The sequence below is a fragment of the Monodelphis domestica genome, chromosome 2 (assembly GCF_027887165.1).
Source record: "Monodelphis domestica isolate mMonDom1 chromosome 2, mMonDom1.pri, whole genome shotgun sequence".
In the NCBI taxonomy this organism is placed as follows: domain Eukaryota; kingdom Metazoa; phylum Chordata; class Mammalia; order Didelphimorphia; family Didelphidae; genus Monodelphis; species Monodelphis domestica.
Window position 1 is genome coordinate 170961695 of NC_077228.1, and position 19673 is coordinate 170981367.

The window sequence follows — 19673 nt, forward strand, 5'->3', positions numbered from 1 at the left end:
GAGCAGATAACATGTAATGTTGAAACTAAATTGAGACTGGGAAGGGAGGCAAGTTATTAAAGATTTGTTAATAAAAGGTGGGCTAATCAGATTTGGGGACTGGTTGACAGTGTAGATGGGCCAAAAGGTTCCTTTGTAGTGCACAGATCTTAAAAGAACCCGAGGAAAGCCTTCAGTCAGTTGGCAAACCCCCTATGGAGGATTACTTAAGACAAGCACAAGAATTATATAGTGTAAGAGAGTATTATAAGGAGCTACAGTCTGCACAGAAGGAGATGAAGCCACACTGATGAAATGCTGGATTCAAATTATATCTTAAACATTTTCATGATTTATAAATTTAATAACCTTACTGAAGAGGCTATGAGATTAATGAGGTTAACTTGGGATGTGTTATACTTAGTGACCTGATGCTGATTTTTAGTGATCTAAGCTTTCTTTTCTATGCCTTAACTCATACTGAGCGGGGAATGGGGTGAGGAACAAAGTCATACTATCATTTCATTTCTCCTTAAGAGTTCAGGGCAGAAAAGTCCCCAATACACTAAAATAATAATAGCAGTATTCTTTGAGTTGGCAAAAAACTGGAAAGAAAGTAAATACTCATTGACTGAGGGTTGATTGAACAAATTGTAGCACATAAATGTAATGAATTATTGACTATAAAAATGATGAATGAGAAATTCAGAGAAGTGGGCAGACATGAAATAAAGCAGAACTAAGAATGATATATTCAATGATTACATAACAAATGAAAACAGCACTAAAAGGCTGAACTCAAATTGTAATGAAATATCTTCGTTCCTGAAAACAGAATGAAACATACATCCCTACTTTCTGAAGAGGCAGAGGGTGCATGACTTTGCATATTCTGTCAAACGTGATTTTGTTGGTTATTTTTGATTATTATTTTGGAAGAGAGAAGGATCTAATAGGAGAAGAGCATAAAGGTGCATAACAGGCTATGACTGCAAGATAACAAAAGGATTGATAAAATACATACACACACACACACACACACAGAGCTCAGGGCAACTTATCCTAACCCAGAAAAGTAAACATGTTAAGGGATGCATTCTGCTTTTTACATATATTATTTACTTCATCATCTTCTGTAGGAGGCTATACTGGATAGTGGAAAAAGAGCCGGCCTTGGAGCCAGGAATACCTGGGTTTGGGTTTAGTTTCTTCATACATTCTGACTCCGTGACCCTGGGCAAGTCAATTAACCTCCCCCCCCCCCCCCCCCCTAACAACCATTAAAACTAATGAAGAACCTGTGCTGATCTGCAATTGTAGAATAAGTTCCTCTTTATAGACCTGCTCAAGGAGTTGTCTCCTCAATGAAGGGTAGAGAAGTTATATTTGCAATTGCAAGCAGGAGATTCTCCCAATTACATAGAACATACACTTGCAACCCTGTGCTGTCTCCCATGCCACACTTCCCTAATCACAAGCTAAAAAATTTCAAGAACATTTGTCTAACTCAGGGTGAAATTTGACAGGTCTGGTCAGTTCTGTGTGTTTAGTATATGGTTTATGCTTTTATGTATGTACACATATGGTTTCCTCTGAAGCTGCTTATGAGTGAGAGGTGTATTTCTCTTATGCCTAAGACCAAAGTCAAGCATATGGTACATAGTATGGTCTCCTGGGACCTAATTCCACCCTTCCACCTTGAGGGTTCCACCCCAACCTTTTTGCTAATGCCCTTTTCCATCCTAGTCTAGCACTGAAACTCCATTTCTACCCCTGCCAGAGGGAGCCTAGAAATCCCCTCTTCACTCACACCAGTAGACTCCTTCCTTCCTTCCCAGCAATGGTGGGCTACTCTTATGGGGATGGACACCCTATTGCATCCTAAAGATTCTTGAACTTTGCCATTTCTGCTACCTTGCAGGTGAACTCTCCCACAAGCATTGCAGCTGGAAAGTGCTTAGCACAGTGCCTGGAGCTTATTCTCTTCCCTTTCCTTCTCCAATTAGGAGTGTGAGCTCTCTGAGATAAGGAACTATCTTCTTTTCCTTTTTGTATTCATAGTTCTTGGCCCAGAATAGCATTTAATACTTTTCATTCATTTATTGGACATACTTATCCTAAGACAATGATGGTGAACCTTTTAGAGATGGAGTGCTGGCTCCCACCGGAAGACCATGTGCTGTGCTACTACCTTACCCCACACAGGGGAGGGAGGAAGTGCTCCCATTGGGCTGCTGGGAAGAGAGGCAGGTCATGTGAGAAATGTCCTTAGCGCAGGTGAAGAGGGGGAGGAAAGTGGCATAAGTGCTCTGTTCTCCTCCAGTTCTGTCACCTAAGAGACGCCCACATTGGCTGCTGGGTAGAGGAGCAGGTGATGTGAAAAAATGTCAGATACAGTGGAGAGGGAAAGGGAGCAGGTCTGCCTGAATGCCCAGAGAGCATGCTCTGTGCCACCCACACCATAGGTTCACCATCACTGTCCTAGGACATACTCACTTGGTTTTCTGGAGTAAGGTTCAGGGACAGAGAAGTAAAAAGTTATAAAACACTTTAGTAAGACAAAGCCTCAGATTGCTCCTAAAACCTCTAACCTTTATTAGAAGTCAGAAATATTAGCGTTCACCTAAGGTTCTAGGGACAGGAAGGACTGAACATATATTACTCCTTCCAAATGAGGTAGATAAGAAGCCATGCTGAGAAAGGGACTCTGGTGCTAGGCTGAGGAAATTTCTCAAAGCATTGAAGAAGATTCTTCAATTGTTAATAAGGCAGGGCCAAGGACTCCAACTTTGGAGAACAGAACCATAGTTGACATTATAGGAAATAACATGAGGCATAAGGATTTCCAATGTTAACTCTACAAAGTTTAAAATAGCTGTAGTATAAGTTGTACTTTTACCAGTATTTTCAGCCACACCTATGTATTCAAATAAAATATTGCTAAGATGATCTTCAAAAAGGAGTGTCATAAAAATAATCATATATAATGATTATATATATAAATATATAAATAAAATAATCATAAAAAAATTAAAATATTGTTTCTGTTTTTCTGTTTCCACTGACCACTTTTATTTAAAATAAGATATTTTTTTATTAAGATCTCTAATGCCTGTGATTAAAAATTGTGTAAATGTGTTGGAATCTTACACTTTTCATTTTTTATAGTAACACTTTTAGATACTGGGACCTATCAACCTAAAGTATCTTACCAAAGGTAACGTGATTCTTCTTCACAAAAGGTCCACAGATTTTAATGTAAGAATGTTAATAACTCACAAAATTATTATCTACCTAATGATGGGTTTTAATTTTTGAATTTTACAAAGAACCTAAAAACCACTCTAGAAATCTGGGAAGCATTTTAGCACCTTTCTAGAAGTGCAACTTTCCCACAGTTTTCCCATAAAGAAGCTTGAAAACAAGTCACATAAAGATTGCTGTGAGCTGTTTGGTAGCATAAACTTGTGGGAAACTCAGTGTAATGTGAGACAAAGCTAAAAACTAATACTGAAGGCTTTTAAAATTTCTCTTTATTTCCCCATTATAAAAAGCAAATCTTTATCCCTAGCAAAAATTTCAGAAGGGTTTTCATTTTCTTAAAGCATAGTTTCACGTATCCTTCATGTTTAGGTAAAATCCTTTGAGAGTAGGGATTCCCCTCCTCCCCTTCATTTTGTCATTGTATCTTTGGGAGGACTGAACATAGAAGGAATTTATTAGTAAATCTTTAAAATAAACTGTAATCTGATTATATCTGATTTTATCCAAAAAATCTGATTAAAAATTTTGAGTAGTGACTCTGATAACTATCTTTTTTTTTTTGAGAATAACATTATTAATAGGCGCATGTGATCTATTAAAGAAGATGCATATTCACCTCTTATTCCAAAGACCACACTGATAATTACTTCAAATGAAAGCTACCTCCCAGGAAGAAAGTCCTTTGAAATTTAAAACAAATGAACAAACATACAAATAACCAAAACCACAACTACTTTCTTTCACTTGGAGTAGTCATCCCTTGCAATCTCTTGGTTCACTTATCACACCTCCACTGTATTCCACACTCCCCCTCCCCCCTAAATCCTTACCTTCCATCTTGGAATCATTACTGTGTATTGGTTCCAAGGCAGAAGAGCAGTAAGGGGTAGGCAATGGGGGTTAAGTGATTTGCCCAGGGTCACATAGCTGGGAAGTGTCTGAGGCCAGATTTGAACCTAGGATCTCCTGTCTCTAGGCCTGGATCTCAATCCACTGAGCTACAGAGCTGAATTTTACTGTATTAAAGTTTATAGGAGAGAAGGGTTTATAAAGCCTTAATATATTTATTTTTAACAAAAAGAAATATAAAACTGCTACTTCATGTATTTTCACCTATCCCATGGGTCTCTGGAACATAACTCCCACAACAGGTGAGGGATCACTGAACTTTAAAGAGAGTTCTAAGAGAAAACTATCTTCCTCTTAATAGCATGATGTAGAATACAGGGAGTTGAACAAGGATAACTGAGGGAACCTAACAGCTTTTTAACCTTTCCTTGAGACAGTTCTCTATAAGTCTTCATTATTTTGTTTTAAGTGAATTCCCAATCTAGAGATAAGTCAATAAAATTGAAGGACAAAAATCAAAGTTCGGGATTTGGGGGCTATGTCTCTGATTTCCTACATTAGTACTGTCAACATGGAAATCTAGAGATCTCCAGTTTATTTAGTTTGAGGGTAGAAAGCCCAGGTTTCGACCTTGTCACAGGAGAGGTTTCCCCTTGAGGGAAGGTCCCACTTCATCAAACAATAAACATCCACTTCAGCTTTGGCCCAGTAGTTAGTCTCTCCCAAGCTGAAGCTGAAGGTCCCCAGTTCGATCCTCAGAAGGAGGGTGTGATTTACTGGGAGAGGCTTCTGGAGACAAAAGAGCTACTAGACTTTGGATGGGGTTTACTTCCCCACCTGAAGTGGATGTTTATTGTCTGGTGAAGTGGGACCTTCTCTCAGGGGGAAACCTCTCCTATGACAAGGTCAAAACCTGGGGTTTCTACCCTCAAACTAAGTAAACTGGGGATCTCTAGATTTCCATGTTGACAGTACAAATAATCAAGGATTAGAAAAGGTTAATGCTACATTTGTGACATTGCTCTTTTTTTAAAAATGTGTTTTGTTAAAAACTTAATATGGAACCTCAACATTGTCAACTTAGCTTAGCAAGTAACTATTCACATTCAAATCAACTAATTTTAACATTAACTATTAACATTATTTTCATTCACATACTCTTACACCCCATCAGGATTCTTTGTACTTTGTTATTCATTTTTCCTCTTATATATTCCTTGCTATGATGTAGTCCGATTTCTAGATCTGCCTTGCTAAATTTTGCTTTGTGTATGTCTATTCTGATACCTCTACATTCTTTAGTGACTGGTCTTAATTGTTTCCCATTGCATTTAGGTCCCAGATTCTGTAATTTTTGGATATTTGCTTGTTTCTAGTTTTTGGTTTTGTAATTGCAAATAATTTTAAGACAGTCTTTGAAGGAATTGTTCTTTTTTTGTGGTTGTTGTAGCTAGGATGTTATTCCCAACAATGGAATTATTTATTCAAAGGGTATATGTCTGTTTTTATGGTCAGTTTAGTATTTATAAAATATACTTTACTATGTACTGACAGATTTGACAGGAAAGGTTACAAAGAGTATTTGATGGAATCCCTATACTCAAAGAGGTTACAATTTAGTTGAAGATGACAAATACACTGTTTCAAATACAAAATGAGTGACAGAAACAATATGTGTTATTGGAGGTCAAGAAAAAAAAGGTGGATGTGAATCATCACATCATCATCACATCATCACATCACATAGGGAGGAGACAAAACTTAAAGGGATTTTAATAGGCAGAGTAAGGAGAAAGGCATTAAGGATGACTCACTTTTTTCCTTACAAAAAATTAATACATATTTGTAAGTAATGATTGTGGTATAAGAAATACTGGACATCAATAAAACTTGGGACACTAACAATCTCTGGCAACTGGCTTTTAAGTACATCTTCCCATCATCTGGTTTTCATGGGTCAATTATTTAATCTGTAGATTTAGAACTTTGAGATATAAGTGTGTTTGATCAGTAGAATGAGGGAAGGAAGGAGAAGTGAAATTTTAAAAAGTTAAAAATTTTACTGTCTAAAAATTTGATAAGGAAGAAGTCATTGGCTAACAGTTTCCGTATTATCTAGATTTCAATATTTAAACTTCATTTTACAAGAGAGAAAAAGGAATCTTGACTACCTAAAAGCTGGTTGAGCCAGCAGAAGAAACAATGTCTGTTGTAAATAAAATTTTAGGAAAGCTGAAAGACTCACGAGAGATCCATGTTGACCAGGTAATCTTAATTCCAGGTTTGTAAAGTTCTTTTTCTCAATAATTGATTCCTTTTGTAATTCTTGATCCTCACAATAACCTTGTGATAAGTATTGTTATTCTTTTCATATAACAGGGAAACCCAGACTTTTAAAGGTTAAGTAAATTGCTTAGAGTCACACAGCCAATAAAATGGATGTCTGAGACTGGACTTGAAATCAGGTCTTCCTGGTTATAGGCCCAATGTTCTATCTTCTTTGCTACCCTACCTACTTATTTCTATGATATTAAAAAGGTCAAGATCCCCTCCCTAATCAAAAGTTACTAATTCAAATTTACCAGACCTTTTATAAGCAATTACTTTATGTTAGGAACCATGCTAAAGATGAAACAAAGACACAGAAAAAAAAATCATTCCTCTTTTTGGAGATTATATTAAAGAGGAGAAAAGTGATTTGTGAATTCTACCACATTCTCAACCTCTAATTATGCTTCATTAAAGTTATGTCCTAAATTTAAGGTCTACTGCCTCAATTTCTCCAGGTTTGAAATTTTTTTCCCTTATGGCTTAGGTGACACATCAGCATCCCACCTCCCTTCCTCTCTCCTGTAAAAGTGGCATCTCGTTTTTTCTTTTTCCCTTATAAAATCAACATATTAAAAAAAAATAATTTGGGAGATATTTTTTTTTTCCAGAATAGGCCTAATCTACCAAGTTTCTCATGTTTGAGGCAACTACTTTGTTCAATTATTTTACCTCTTTGGAAACTCAAAAGAATACAAGTTGGTCGCAAACCTGAAACTTAGCAAAGGACAGGAATAGAAAGTTTTCAGGAATATAAAGAATATTTGCAACTCTCATTTTAGATAATTAGATCTATAAGAAGGTTAAGAGCAAATTTCTTTAAGATTTGGAGAACAGAGACTATTTTTTTTATTTCAGAGGTAGTGAGCTGTAAAGGAAAAAGGGTTGGATTTGATATTAGAGTAGTAAGTAAAGACTTGGTTGTCAAGCTGTAATGAGAAAACTACTTAGGTCTGTGACTCTCCAATTCAACAGAATAATGGGAATAATCAATATAGTGTCTCTTTCCTCAAATGAAGTGATCAGAAGGAAGGCATTTTGTAAATAACAAGGGGCAACATAACCCGCAGTAGCTATCATTATTTTCCAAGCTCAGAGCACAAGGGCTGGCACTTTATTAAAGTGCTTGTTGAACCGAATTGAGGAACTTGTTCGGCTTGCATTCAGCTTTATTAAAGATTTGGAAGGGGGAGCACAAAGACAACTAATTACACCCACAGATAATGTTAACATAGCAACACTATAAACAATCATATAATTCTTACTTAAAGCCTACGAGAAAACAGAAGTGGGTAGAAACTAATTTAATCCAGTGGTGAGCAAATGACCCACCCAAGGTCATATATTTATTAAATGGGAGGTGGATTTTACCTCTGCCTCTGGGAACTTTCCCATTACACCAGACGGTCTCTTGAGGCTTTAAGACCGTAGGTACCGAACGACACCCCAGGAGGCAGAAGTGGGGTTGTTTTCCCGCCCACTTTTGCCCTAAGGAGGTACAAAAAGAAGTAGTGATAGGTAGCTCGACCACAGCCGTCTTCTACCCTAGTTCCTCCGCTTTGGGGAAGCAAGTCTGGAGCCTCCGCAGACAGTGCCCCCTCTCCGCCCTCCATTCCTCCGAACCAAGAGTAGTAGTGGTGGTGTTGGCGCCGGGTGTGTGGGGGGAAGTGTTGCGCAGGGGCAGCAGACACATAGCCTGCACCTAGCGGATCCTTCTTGTATCTTGCCCACCCAACCCTAGCCCCAAGTTCTGGAGGTAGTCTCTTATCCCCACGCACAGTTCGAGGCCGTCGCGGCCACTGGACTCTGCGCTTTCCCGTACCCGCCTCTCCTCGCGGCGCGGCGCCCTCCGTCGCGCCGTGCGCACGTCGGGGTCGGCTTCCGTTTCAACGCGCACCCAAGCCCTAAGCCCGGCCCTGGCCGGCCCCCTCGGGCTCAGCTCCCTGGCCCCAGCCCTAGTCACTCACCAGCGGTCCCAGCGGCAGACAGGCTCGAGCCCTACGGCAGGAAGCTGCTCAACGCGCAGCCGCCGCTGCCTCCAACCGCCCCGCAGGCTGAGGGGGCGCGAGGACGTCCCTGAGCTACTCACCGAGGCCCAGAAGGGTGTGTGAGCGGGGTGGCTACCGATGGCGCGACGGGGTTAAACTTTTTCTCCCTTCTTCCGGGTTGAAGACGTAGGTACGTGTACCATCGCGCTTTCCAAATCATGTAGAACTGAGCAGAGGACAAATTCCGCCTGCTCTCCCCAGCCCCCTTTCCCTTCGCCCCTGCAGCCGACGGGAATGGAATAGTCCCGCAGGGGGGATTGTGGGAGGCGGGGATTGTGGGAGGCGCACGCGCTGGGGGGAGGGGGAGGAGGTGGAGGAGGTGGAGGCGGCGGCCGCGGCGGTTGGTGGTGGTGGGGGCGGGGTGGGGGGGGGAGGACTGAAGAAGAGGCGGAGGCGGCGGCTAGAGCTAGCACCGCCTGAGGTAAGCGTGTGGGTCCGCGCCAGAGCCGGCTTGACAGGGGAAAACGAGGAGAGGGGGTACGCGCGAGAAGTCCCTAAGCAAGCGAAGCGCGTGCGGGCAGGAGCGCGGGGCAACGGAAGATAGTGGTTGGTGGGGAGCTGGTGAGCTAGGCAGAGGCGCGGGTGCGCGCGCGCGCTCGCACGCCGGCCGGAGTTGGGCGGGGGGAGGAGCGGGGAAGGACGTGGGGGGAGAGCGCGAGGAGGGAGGAGTGGGAGGTGGGGGGGCGCGAGGCGCCCTTCGCTCCCTCCCTCCCTCCCTCCCTCCCGAGGAGCTGAGGAGCTGCCGCCGCTGCCTCTCTGCCGCCGCCGCTCCCGCCGCCATTTTGGGTTCGTTTTGCGGAGGGGGAGACGATCCCCCTTCTCGGTTGCGGGCCCCGCCTCCCCTCAGCCTTCCCCCCCCCTGCCCCAGTCCGTTCCCCTCTCCCCCTTTTCCTTCCCGCCAGTCTGCACACCCGCCTGCTGCCGCCTGACAAGCGGGAGAGACCCGCCGCGGACCCAGGGAAGCGGAGGAGCCCCGAGGCGGCCGCCTACCCTCCCCAACTCCTTGCCCTCTCCTCATCTTCTTCAGCCCCGGCCTCTGACACGGTGAGTAGAAGCCAGGCTGGAAGGCCTCTGAGCCTGCAGACTATCCCCCCAGCGGCCAGGCCTCGGCCTCTTGGGAACCACCGTCATCTCCCTTCCCTGGACCTCTTGGAGAGGGTTGGCAGGGATGGGGGAGGGGAGGGGATCCTAGGCCGACCGGGAAGTCCCGCCGGGAGGGGGGGGTCAAGGGGTGTTCCTGACAGGCCGGTTCCTTGGGTGGGGGGGGGAGAAGGAAGAGAGGGAGGGAGTGGAGGCGGAGTCGGGCGGATGTCCCTGACAGGTTGGTCTCTGTGCTTTGGCATGATTGGGGGGGATCCCTGACACAGTCTGGCCTGTGTCCGTATAGGGAATAGACTATTCTGGACAAGATTGGTAAAGGTGATGGGGTTGGGTTGGGGGTCAGTGGTAATCTTGACAAGGAAATGTGTAAGAGCCATGGGGATGTCCATGATGGGCTCGCCTACGTACACAGGATTAGGTTTATAGACTAATGACTGACTGGTCTTCAGGTTTGGAGATGTTAGGGATGACTTAGGATGGGAGAGTCCTTTGGGGTATAGACAGGCCATATTTATTTTATAAGAAGACATTATATAAGTTACGCACTACTATCAGAAAGCGAACCCACTTCATGGGGCGTGTTTAATCAGAAATGGGGATTTCAGAATCATTTTTTTGGATTAGGGGTGACAATTCCCAGAATAGATTGGTTTATATATTTAATAACTGTTGGGATCTCCCTACCTTGTAGTTTTAGGTGTATAGAACAGATGAAAGATATTTCTTACTTACCAACCAATTGTTTATAGTTGGGAGTAATGAAAATATTTTATTAGTTTTTGTTTTGGTGGGAGATACTTAAGGTGATCATTTCCCTTTTAAGAGTAATAAATGTGATGAATATCCTTGTTAGAACAACCTCTGATGCATAAGGCAGAATGTTAATTGTTGTGTATTGACTTGGGTATATAGGCTTCAGTTCAGTTGAAATACTTTTTGAATGATACTTCAGCATATTTTAAAGTAATTTTATGTCTAATATTTTTCCTTGAAATAGTCTGGTAAAGTAGGTAGACATAAAATTTCCTTATTTTACACATGAATAAACCGAGGACTAAAAAAGTTAAATGACTTGCTAGTCCCGCAGCAAATTAGTTCTTGCTCTAACAGCTCAAGTTCCTAATTTCTCATCTCCTGCTCTTATAATGTACCACAGTACCTTGAGGGGTAGAGGACTCCTATCTGGATGGTTTGATTTTACCTAGGAAAAATGAAGTCTTATTTATATCATCAGATTGTGTCCAAAAAAGTTCAACAGTATGTGAATATTAGGGAATATAGTTTGATTTTGTAAGACTGATCCATAAGTGTTTAGAGAAAATGGGTATTGTTTTCCAAATTACCTTGTATTTATGAGGAAGTTGCATTTCTGGAAAGGTGGTTTGTATGTATGGGAGTGAGGGAAATCCTTTACATTTTGACCTTTTCTGTGTTTTGTGCTGTGTACTGACCCAGACTATACTTTGTGTTGGTGGGAAAAGAGGTTATCATTGTTGGTTGGTCTATGATTATGGGAAGTATGATTGGATAAACCCGATAGGTTAGGTGCTTGCTGGGGAATTGCCTTGAGGGGAGGAAGTTCATCTGTCAGACAAAGTAGTCTGTGTAGAATTGAGGCTAAGAAACTTTTCCTTCAAAGTCTTTTCAGTATACCAGGTGGAAATTAATGTCTTTTAGCCAAGATGGCTTAGTGAGGATCTAGGAAAATTTATCTAGCAGAATGGACAGAATACATAGTACAGAATACTTATTTGATAAGCCCATTTTTATTGAGTTTAGAAGCCACTGTTTAAACCGTGTTTAGGAGATGGACTTCACTATTTTTTAATATCACTAGGAGCTTGGACTCTTATGTTTTCTGACACGTACAAGTGTGTTGAGTGAGAAGCCCTCCTATAATTAAATATAAAGGAGATTTCCTGAGTTGATATAACAGTGCCTTTGAAAAGATGGTTTCTTGATTAATTTCACTTTTCTATCTCACACACATATTATACATTTATACAAATATATATCTATATATATTCAAAATCTACATAAGCAAATGCTACTAAAATTTCGATGTCACACAAATGAAATTCAAATATTAAAGAGCAACCTATATATGTAGGAGAAAATTTGTCCTAAAATTGAAATTCCTTGGTACTTAATTGTTGTGGGGTTTGATATCTATGCTGAAGTGTTTTACAGAGTGCCTGTATTTAGGATGAGAGGATAAAATAAGGTAAGATGGTATGATGTTTCTAAAAAGATCAGAAGAGGGTTAAAGAGTTCTGATAGGAGTAGGTAGGATTTTTTGAACCATGCTTTATGAACTTATAAAGCTTCATATTGTCTTGTTTTGGCATGTGACCTTGGAAACAAGTGATATGGGAATTGCTTACCTGTGTCCTGTTTTGTTCTTACCTTGTTCCTTTTTAATTTTCAGTGACTCCTCCTTCTGATCTCTCTGTAGTCCTTTAGGGGAACAGTGTTTTTCATTCTTTGAATCTATTATGGGGACACTTCCAGGATTTGAGACTAGTAATCATTAGATAGTTTGAATTTCTCAGGGTAGTAGGAGAGACTAGAAGTAAAGCCATAATTCTGGAAGTCGGATATTCAAAATATTATCAATTAATTTTCCTTATTATCTATAAAGTTTTTAGGTTTTATAAAAAACTTTGTAGCAAAAAATGTATATTGGTAGCATCTGATGTTTTTGGTTAAATATTCCATCTGTTTTAAAATTGGTCTAAACATTGGTAAGGGAGTACTTATTAGTCCTTTAAAAATTTTGATTGTCTTGCTAAGTCCTGTTTCTCTAGGGCAGTTTATGTTATAAGTCCTAATGTCCTTTTGGATTTATATGCCTATAGGAAACTCTTGATGTATCTCTGGGGTGAAATGTAGCAGCTGTTTGACAGCTGTGAGTATCCATGATTTTGGGATAGGAAGTTTAAAAAAATCCCAGTAACTACACTTCTTAAGATAATAAATTCAAGAAGTTATTGTAATAGCACAATTGTTAGGTTTGAGGAGGACATTGAAACATTTTTGTGAAAAATACTCTGGAATTCTTAAGGATTGAGATTCATTTAGGGTACTTAGTGTCCTTACTTTTGCAGTATTATTATTTGAAAAACAGGGCACCACTTCCCAGATAACTTCTGAGAGTGCTATTTCATAACTAATTTAATTACCTCTATTTTTGGCATTTCTCTGGGTTCCTTGATTTATTGTTACTCAAAAAGTGAGCAATATTGTTTTTATTTAGCTTATGGCCCAAAGTGATTTGCTTATAGACATTATATGCTTTTAAAAAGATAAAAGTTCTAGTGACTAGAGTGTCATATTGCCCTCTTCAGTTACATATATTGGTCTGAGTCTTTTAAGACCCTCATTGAGGAATCTTCAGCTTGGCCCTGTCTGCTATGTGGTCTCCTTTTTGCCAGTGTTCCTGGAAGCCTTGAGATTTCTTATAATTCAGTCTTAACATCTGGCTGCCACAAGAGAGGAAAGCACAAGAAGCAAAGAGCACAAAGAACAACTTAAGAAGTACTGCCAAATTTGTCTTACGGATGTTTCTGTAAAATTTGCTAATAGTTCCTCTTCTTTTATTTAGTCACAGGTGAAAAGCCAGGTTTTGCTACTTTATTTAGATTTGTCAATTTATCTATAAAGATAATTTTCTATTTCATAGTTAACATTTTAGACCTCAGAATTTGACTATTATTGTCTGATATTGACCCAGATTAATGATTGTATCAGTTATGAGTTCAAGTTTTAGAAGGAATTTAACTGATGACCTTACTAATATTTAAGTTTTAATATCTATAAATATTTTTATTTATTTAATAACTTACTGAATTAGAAAGGTGAGTACTATGAAATATCTTCAAAGTGGTCTGTAGTATTTATTGATTATTCTTCATTACTAGCTAGTCACTTCTATATGAATGTATAGTTGAATTATCCTAGTATTATTTATATTTTTCCCCTCATAAAAGCATAGGCTAGATTTAATTCTTCAATGTCAGTTTTAAGAACTTTTTAGAAGTGTATTGCTAACCTATATTAAACTTTGTCAGAGCTTCTAATATGCTGAACTATTTGATATAAAAATCATTCCAATTTTACTTCTCTTTATTGGGATTCTCTTTACAAATTAAAAGAGATGAGGTGAGTAGAAACCAAGATCAGTGCTTTTAGATGTTTGCATTGAAAAATGAGAACAGTTAGTTCCTATGTTTGCCAAAAAAGCTTATCAGCTTTTCTCAAATGCACAAGTGAGAAATAAAGTGTCTCTTATTATAGTGTATTTTTTTAGTCGTAGTGACAAGATGCTAAAACATTTTCTAGTTTTTAGTTCCACTTGATTTTCTAAATGGAGCCAGCCGACACCAAAGAAATCAGATGGTATTGGTAATGTTGAACAAGAGCAGACGTTTGTCTTAAGTCAGACTTCCTTTTAAGAAGAAGAAACCATTGTTTTGAGCATTAATAGTTGCTGAATTGTAACTTTTGTGGACATTTGAAAATCCATAACATTGCTTAAGTAGCAACACACACAAATGAACCATAGTGCTTCATAATGTGACTTTATTATGAGTAGAGACATTGTAGAAAAGGAAAGTAAATGTTGCCATCTCTTTATAAAGAGAGTGAAAGGGTTTTGTGGTTTTAAGTGGATGCTAATTGTGTGTGGAATGTAGACTATGTATTTTTCTCCCACAAAGGCAAAGAAGGTATATTAGAACTAACACTAGCATGAAGCCCTTCCCTTGTGCTACAAAGTTCATTGATTAAAATTTATTTAACTCATTCATTTTTTTGCAGTTCTACAGTTAGTAAGATTTGAAACTTTGTTATTCTTTAAGCTACCTTTCTACTTTTTAAGTACTTTTCCCATGCATAATAAGTAACCACTTTTATTTGTACTCTTACTAGCAATCTTATTGTTTTAGCATAATTAAAGGCTTATGCTTTAGTTTCATAGTCTGTAAAGGGAGGGGTTTGGGGTAAATGATTGACCTTTGAAGTTTTTTTCTGTTCTAGTTCTATGATCCTGTGACCTTTTCTGCAACTTAAAGGAGAAATTCAGATTGGAATATCATTTTTATTATCCTAAGGATTGTGGGTCAGATTGGAACCTGGTCTATAGTATTAGTTGTATTGCAGACTTCTTTTGCTACAATAACAATTGGTTCTCAAGGGAGAGAGAGAAGTGGGATATGTTACCAAGTGGTAAGAAAGTTGAACAGAAGAATCTATGAACTCTTAGTTCATGAAAATTGAAAGGTGTGCTCTTGATGGAGTGGTGCGATAGTCCAACTGTTATGGAAAGCAGTTTGGAACTATACTAAGAAAGTGACAAAAATGTCCTTATTAGGCACATTTCCCTGAAGAAGTCAGTGTTAAAAAGAAAGGCCTCAGGGGCAGCTAGGTGGCCCACTGGATAGAGCAATCAGGCCTGGAGTTGAGAGGACCTGAATTCAATTGTGGCCTTAGATACATTCTACTAGTGTGACCCTGGGCTAGTCACATAACTCTATTTGCTTAGCCTTTGCTTTTCTTAGAGTTGTTACTACGACAGAAAGTAAGGGTTAAGAAAAAAAGAAGGAAAAGAAAGGCCTCATATACACCAAAATATTTTTAGCAGCACTTTTTTCTAGTAGCAAAGAACTTGGAAACAAAATTCCTTCAATTGGAGGAATGCTAAACAAATTATGTTCTGAATATGATAGAATTTGCTGTAAGGAACAGTGAATATGATAAATACAGAGAAACATGGGAAGATACAACTCTTGAAAAATGAAGTAGAACCAGGAAAACAATATATAAATTTATTAGAACATTACAAATGGAAAGAATAGTGATTGAAACTGAATACTGTGAAATGGTATTGACTAAGCTTTGTCCTAAAGAAAAGAGATATAAGGAATCATCTGCTTTTTTGCAGACATTTGAGACTGAGTATGGAGCATTGCATACAATATTAGACTTTTTTGATGCATTGGTTAATTTTCCCCCCTTTTAAATTCTTTGTTATAAACCACGATTTCTGGGGGCAGCTGGGTAGCTCAGTGGATTGAGCTAGGTCAATCATAGGTTCAAATCTGACCTTAGACACTTCCCAGCTGTGTGACCCTGGGCAGGTCAAAGGACGACTTTCTGTGAGCAGGAGAGAGAATAGATATACTGGGGAATATAGATGATATAAAAACAAAAGATAGCAATAAAACTTCATTTAAATAATGAAAAGTATCAAAGTGTACTTTGCTTTTTGAGAAACTAAAGAGGTCTGAATAGAGTTGAATTGATATTCAACAAGTTAAACTTTGTTAAGTGCGTGTATTTATGTTTATTATCAATACTTAGCATGATCAAAAAAGTTACTGAATTTAAAAAATTGGTCCCTGTTTTGACATTTTATTTTTAAATTAATTTTTGTTTTCATTATTCTGACCTTGATAAATGTCAATAAACATCAACATTTCCTTAGAAAGTAAAACATTTATAAAAGAGGATTCTCTATGAAACCAGTGATTCTTCCAAAAACATTAGTCTTCACCTATAGTTTTATCAACTCTGTCAAAAGGTAGATAACAATGCTTCATCAAAGGTCCTTTGGTGAAGTGCTTTTTCTTTGCTTTGATCAGAGTTCATACATCTTTCAAAACTTTTTTTATATTTGTGCTCATCTCAGTTTGCATCAGGTATTAAATGTTTTCCCAAGATTTTCTGAAATGGTCTCTTTCATTATTTCTTTTGGTGAAGTTGTACTCCATTCTATTCAGATTTGTTCAGCTATTTCTTAATTGATGAATATCACCTTAGTTAAGAAAATGGGGAAAATAAGATTGATTTGATCTTGTTATTGATTCCATTTTGTATCACTGCAAACATTTTTGTAACTGCCAGAGTCAGGTTTCATTTATCTCAGAGTTAAATTTGGAAATTCAGCTTTCCTGTAAATCACTTATTCTCTCTGAGCTAAGTTTAGAAGTTCAGATCTGCCAATCTGTTCTGTTCTTATGTCAAGGAAATCTGTTATCTTTGAAGGATGCAGGTGAACACTAGGAGTCTGATCTGTTATCTGTGATCTGAGGTTGTTTGGTTCACTTTGGTTAGATTGCCTTTGCAGTTGAACATTTCTTAGTGACTGAATTTAAGTAGAGATTTCCAGTTAGTCACATTGTTCTTTATGTCTATGATGCTGCAAGCTTTGTAACTAATCATAATGTTTTCCCTATTCATGATGCTATGAGCTTTGTAACCAGTTATACTGTTTTTCCTATCTCTGATGTTGCCTTCTATTTTGGATGCTCCTCCTTTTGTATATAAAAATTCAGTTGTCTTCGTTTGGGATCTTAGCTTTGTTGAGGAGACCAAGACCTGTTTATTAGCAAATTCATGTTTTTTCAATAAATTATCTTTGGAACTTTGTGCCTCAGTTTACTTTGATTTAAATCATAACAATTGCCAGTTCTCTCCTTTTATCTTTTCAGACCTATCTTCTGAAGATGAAGTTTGTTTTCCCAGTTACTATTGCTTCCTCAAAATTATCTTCCCACTCCCCTTCTTTTTCACCCAACCCCTCCATCTATTTCCTGTTGAGTTGAATATGTCTCTGTACCAAATTATTTGTGTATTCAGCTGTGACCCTTTTGCTTGGTTCATATGAGAGTGAGGTTCTCCTGATGCCTTCTTTTCTCTGTGTTTTGCAAACTCTTGTTTCACATCTCTATTATGAGAAAAGATAAATTCCATCCCATTCTTTATTCTTTTGACCCTAGTATATTTTACTCATCGTTCTTTTTCCTCTTTTCAACCTTATAGCATAGAGCCAGTCTTTTCCCAGGTCCCCTTTGCTTGTCTTACTTAATATTCTCAGTACCCTTTGAGGACATTAAGGTTCTGAAGGAACACTTATTTCTTCTCTCCCCAGTATTGTGTTATCATTTATTTAATCATTGTATAGCTCTATTGTTCATATAAATTGATTTTTCTCAGTTTCTCTTTATAAGACTTCTGTTTGCATTTTAGAGTTCTTACTCAGTGTTAGTCTTTTCATCAGGAATGTTTTATTTCAAAAAGTAATAATTCTTGGCTATTAGACTTTGGAATAATGTAAGAATTAATATTTCAAGATTTCCCCCATCATTTATGGTAGAAGCTGCTAGATTTTGTGTGAGTTTGACTGTAATTCCTTCTTTATACTTGAACTCTTTATTTCTGGCTGCTTGCATCTTTTCTTTGACCTGGAAGCTTAGAGAATTTTGTATGTGACTTTCCTGGACTTTTCCTTGTAAGGTTTCTTTCATGAGGTGATGGTAAATTATTTCTATTTTTGTTTTGCTCACTAGTTTTGATTTCAGAAGTTTTCATTTATGATTTTTTTTTTTTTGCAAATAAGGAATGCAGGGTTTTGTTTTGTTTTTTGGTTGTTGTGATAAGGTTTTCTAGGAGTGTGATTATTTTCAAATTATCTTTCCTTGACCTCTTTTTCATTTTCGTTGTTTTTCATAGCTGATACTTTTTTCTTCTTTTTTTTCCCCTTCATTTTCAAAACTTTTTTTGATTGTGTTCCAATATTTCTTCTAGTCTCATGAAGTCATTGGTTTCACTTGGTCTTTTTTAATTTGTTGGGAGTTTTTTTACTTATTTAAGATTTTCCAGCTTATGTTCTAAGATATTTATTGTTTGTCCAATTCTTTTCTCCAGAGCTCTTACCTCATTTACAGTTTCATTTTTTTATCTCATTTCATTTCTTCCAAATATTCTTATAAGAGTCTTTTAGCCAAGCCATTTTGTTTTCTCTGAGCTTGAAAAGTTGTGGTGGAGTGACTGACTTTCTTATTTTGATTGTATCTCTTGGTCATCTTTTGAACGATGAAATTTCTTCACTGTGTTACATAGTGTTGTCTTCTGTTGACTCATATCCAGCCTCAGCTCCTCATGTGGGACTTGGGAGATTCTTTACCTTCCTTTGTTCTTGGAAGTATTAATTTCATTATAAATAATCAGTCTTGGCATATAATTGGGGAAAATAGTTTCCAGGTATTTATTTCCTAAATGTTATGAATGTTTTCTTTTGTTTTTTTTTTTGATGCCATTTGATTTGAAGAGTATTTTGTAATCATATTCATGTAATATGTGTGTTTTGGAAGGTAGACTTCCAACTATTTTATGCTGTCTATAGGTTATTTCAAGTGGAATGTCTTTCTGCTGCATTTTATTGGTGATAAAGAGAAATATTAATGATTTGTGTGGGTTTATTTAATCTTGCAACTTTGCTGAAGTTAATTGCTTTTATTAGTTTTTTGGTTGACTCTCTAGGGTTCTTTTAAATCATCCTATTCGCAAAAAGTTATAGTTTTGTTTCTTCATTGCTTATATCTATTCCTTAACTTCTTTTTCTTGTCAAATTATTATAGCTAGTATTTCTAGTACAATATTGAATCCTTGCTTCATCCCAGTCTTATTGGAAATTCTTCTAGCTTATCCCCATTACAGATTTTGTTAATGAAAGCATTTAGAGATACAGATTTGCCACCAGAAGACTGATTTACTTGCATTCTTTAAGTTTTGTTTTGTTTTGTTTAAACCTTTACCTTCTGTCTTAGAATTGATATATCAATTCCAAGGCAGAAGAGGAGCAAGGGCCAAGTATTTGGGGTTAAGTGACAAGTTTTAATAAGTTGTTTCCTTGTTATAATTTTCTTTGGAAATTTTCTGTGGTTTCTTTAATTTGTTCTTTGACTTATTAGTTCATTAGGATTTGCTTGTCAATCTTGATGTCTCAAATATTGTTCTCATGAACATCATATTGCCAGATTCTGTATTTTAATCCATTCTGCTATCCTTTTCTATTTTATGAGTGAGTTCATTCATGTTTATGATTAATTGTGTATTTCTCTACATCTTTTCCTCTTATACTTTTTTCTCTCCATTTCTGACTCCCTTCTCCCCATATATATCCCTTTACACAGAAGAAAGTGGTAAAGGAGGGGGTTTGCTTAATTAATACTTGTCTTCACTTAGTTTTTTCCCCCCAATTACATGTAAAAAGTTTCCAGCGTTTTTCAAAGTCTTGAATTCTCTCACTGCCTTCTTTCCCCC

At 38.0% G+C, this 19673-nt stretch overlaps 2 protein-coding genes across 7 annotated transcripts in view; one reads left to right on the forward strand and one right to left on the reverse strand.

The window, feature by feature from the left end:
- The window catches only part of DAP3 (death associated protein 3), a 64986-nt gene extending 56282 nt beyond the window's left edge, over positions 1-8704 (reverse strand). The window contains exon 1 of one of the 2 annotated variants that reach the window (XM_007482040.3): positions 8388-8704. The gene's annotated coding sequence lies outside the window, so the exon portion shown is untranslated. The remainder of the gene's footprint in view (positions 1-8387) is intronic. The other variant, XM_007482039.3, reaches the window with a different exon arrangement.
- A 62-nt stretch (positions 8705-8766) lies between these two features.
- ASH1L (ASH1 like histone lysine methyltransferase) overlaps positions 8767-19673 on the forward strand; it is a 249830-nt gene continuing 238923 nt past the window's right edge. For 3 of the 5 annotated variants that reach the window (XM_001366956.5, XM_056816274.1, XM_007482038.3), the window contains exon 1: positions 9282-9512. The gene's annotated coding sequence lies outside the window, so the exon portion shown is untranslated. Of the gene's footprint in view, positions 8890-9198; positions 9513-19673 lie in introns of those variants that run through there. The other 2 variants (XM_056816275.1, XM_056816276.1) reach the window with 2 other exon arrangements.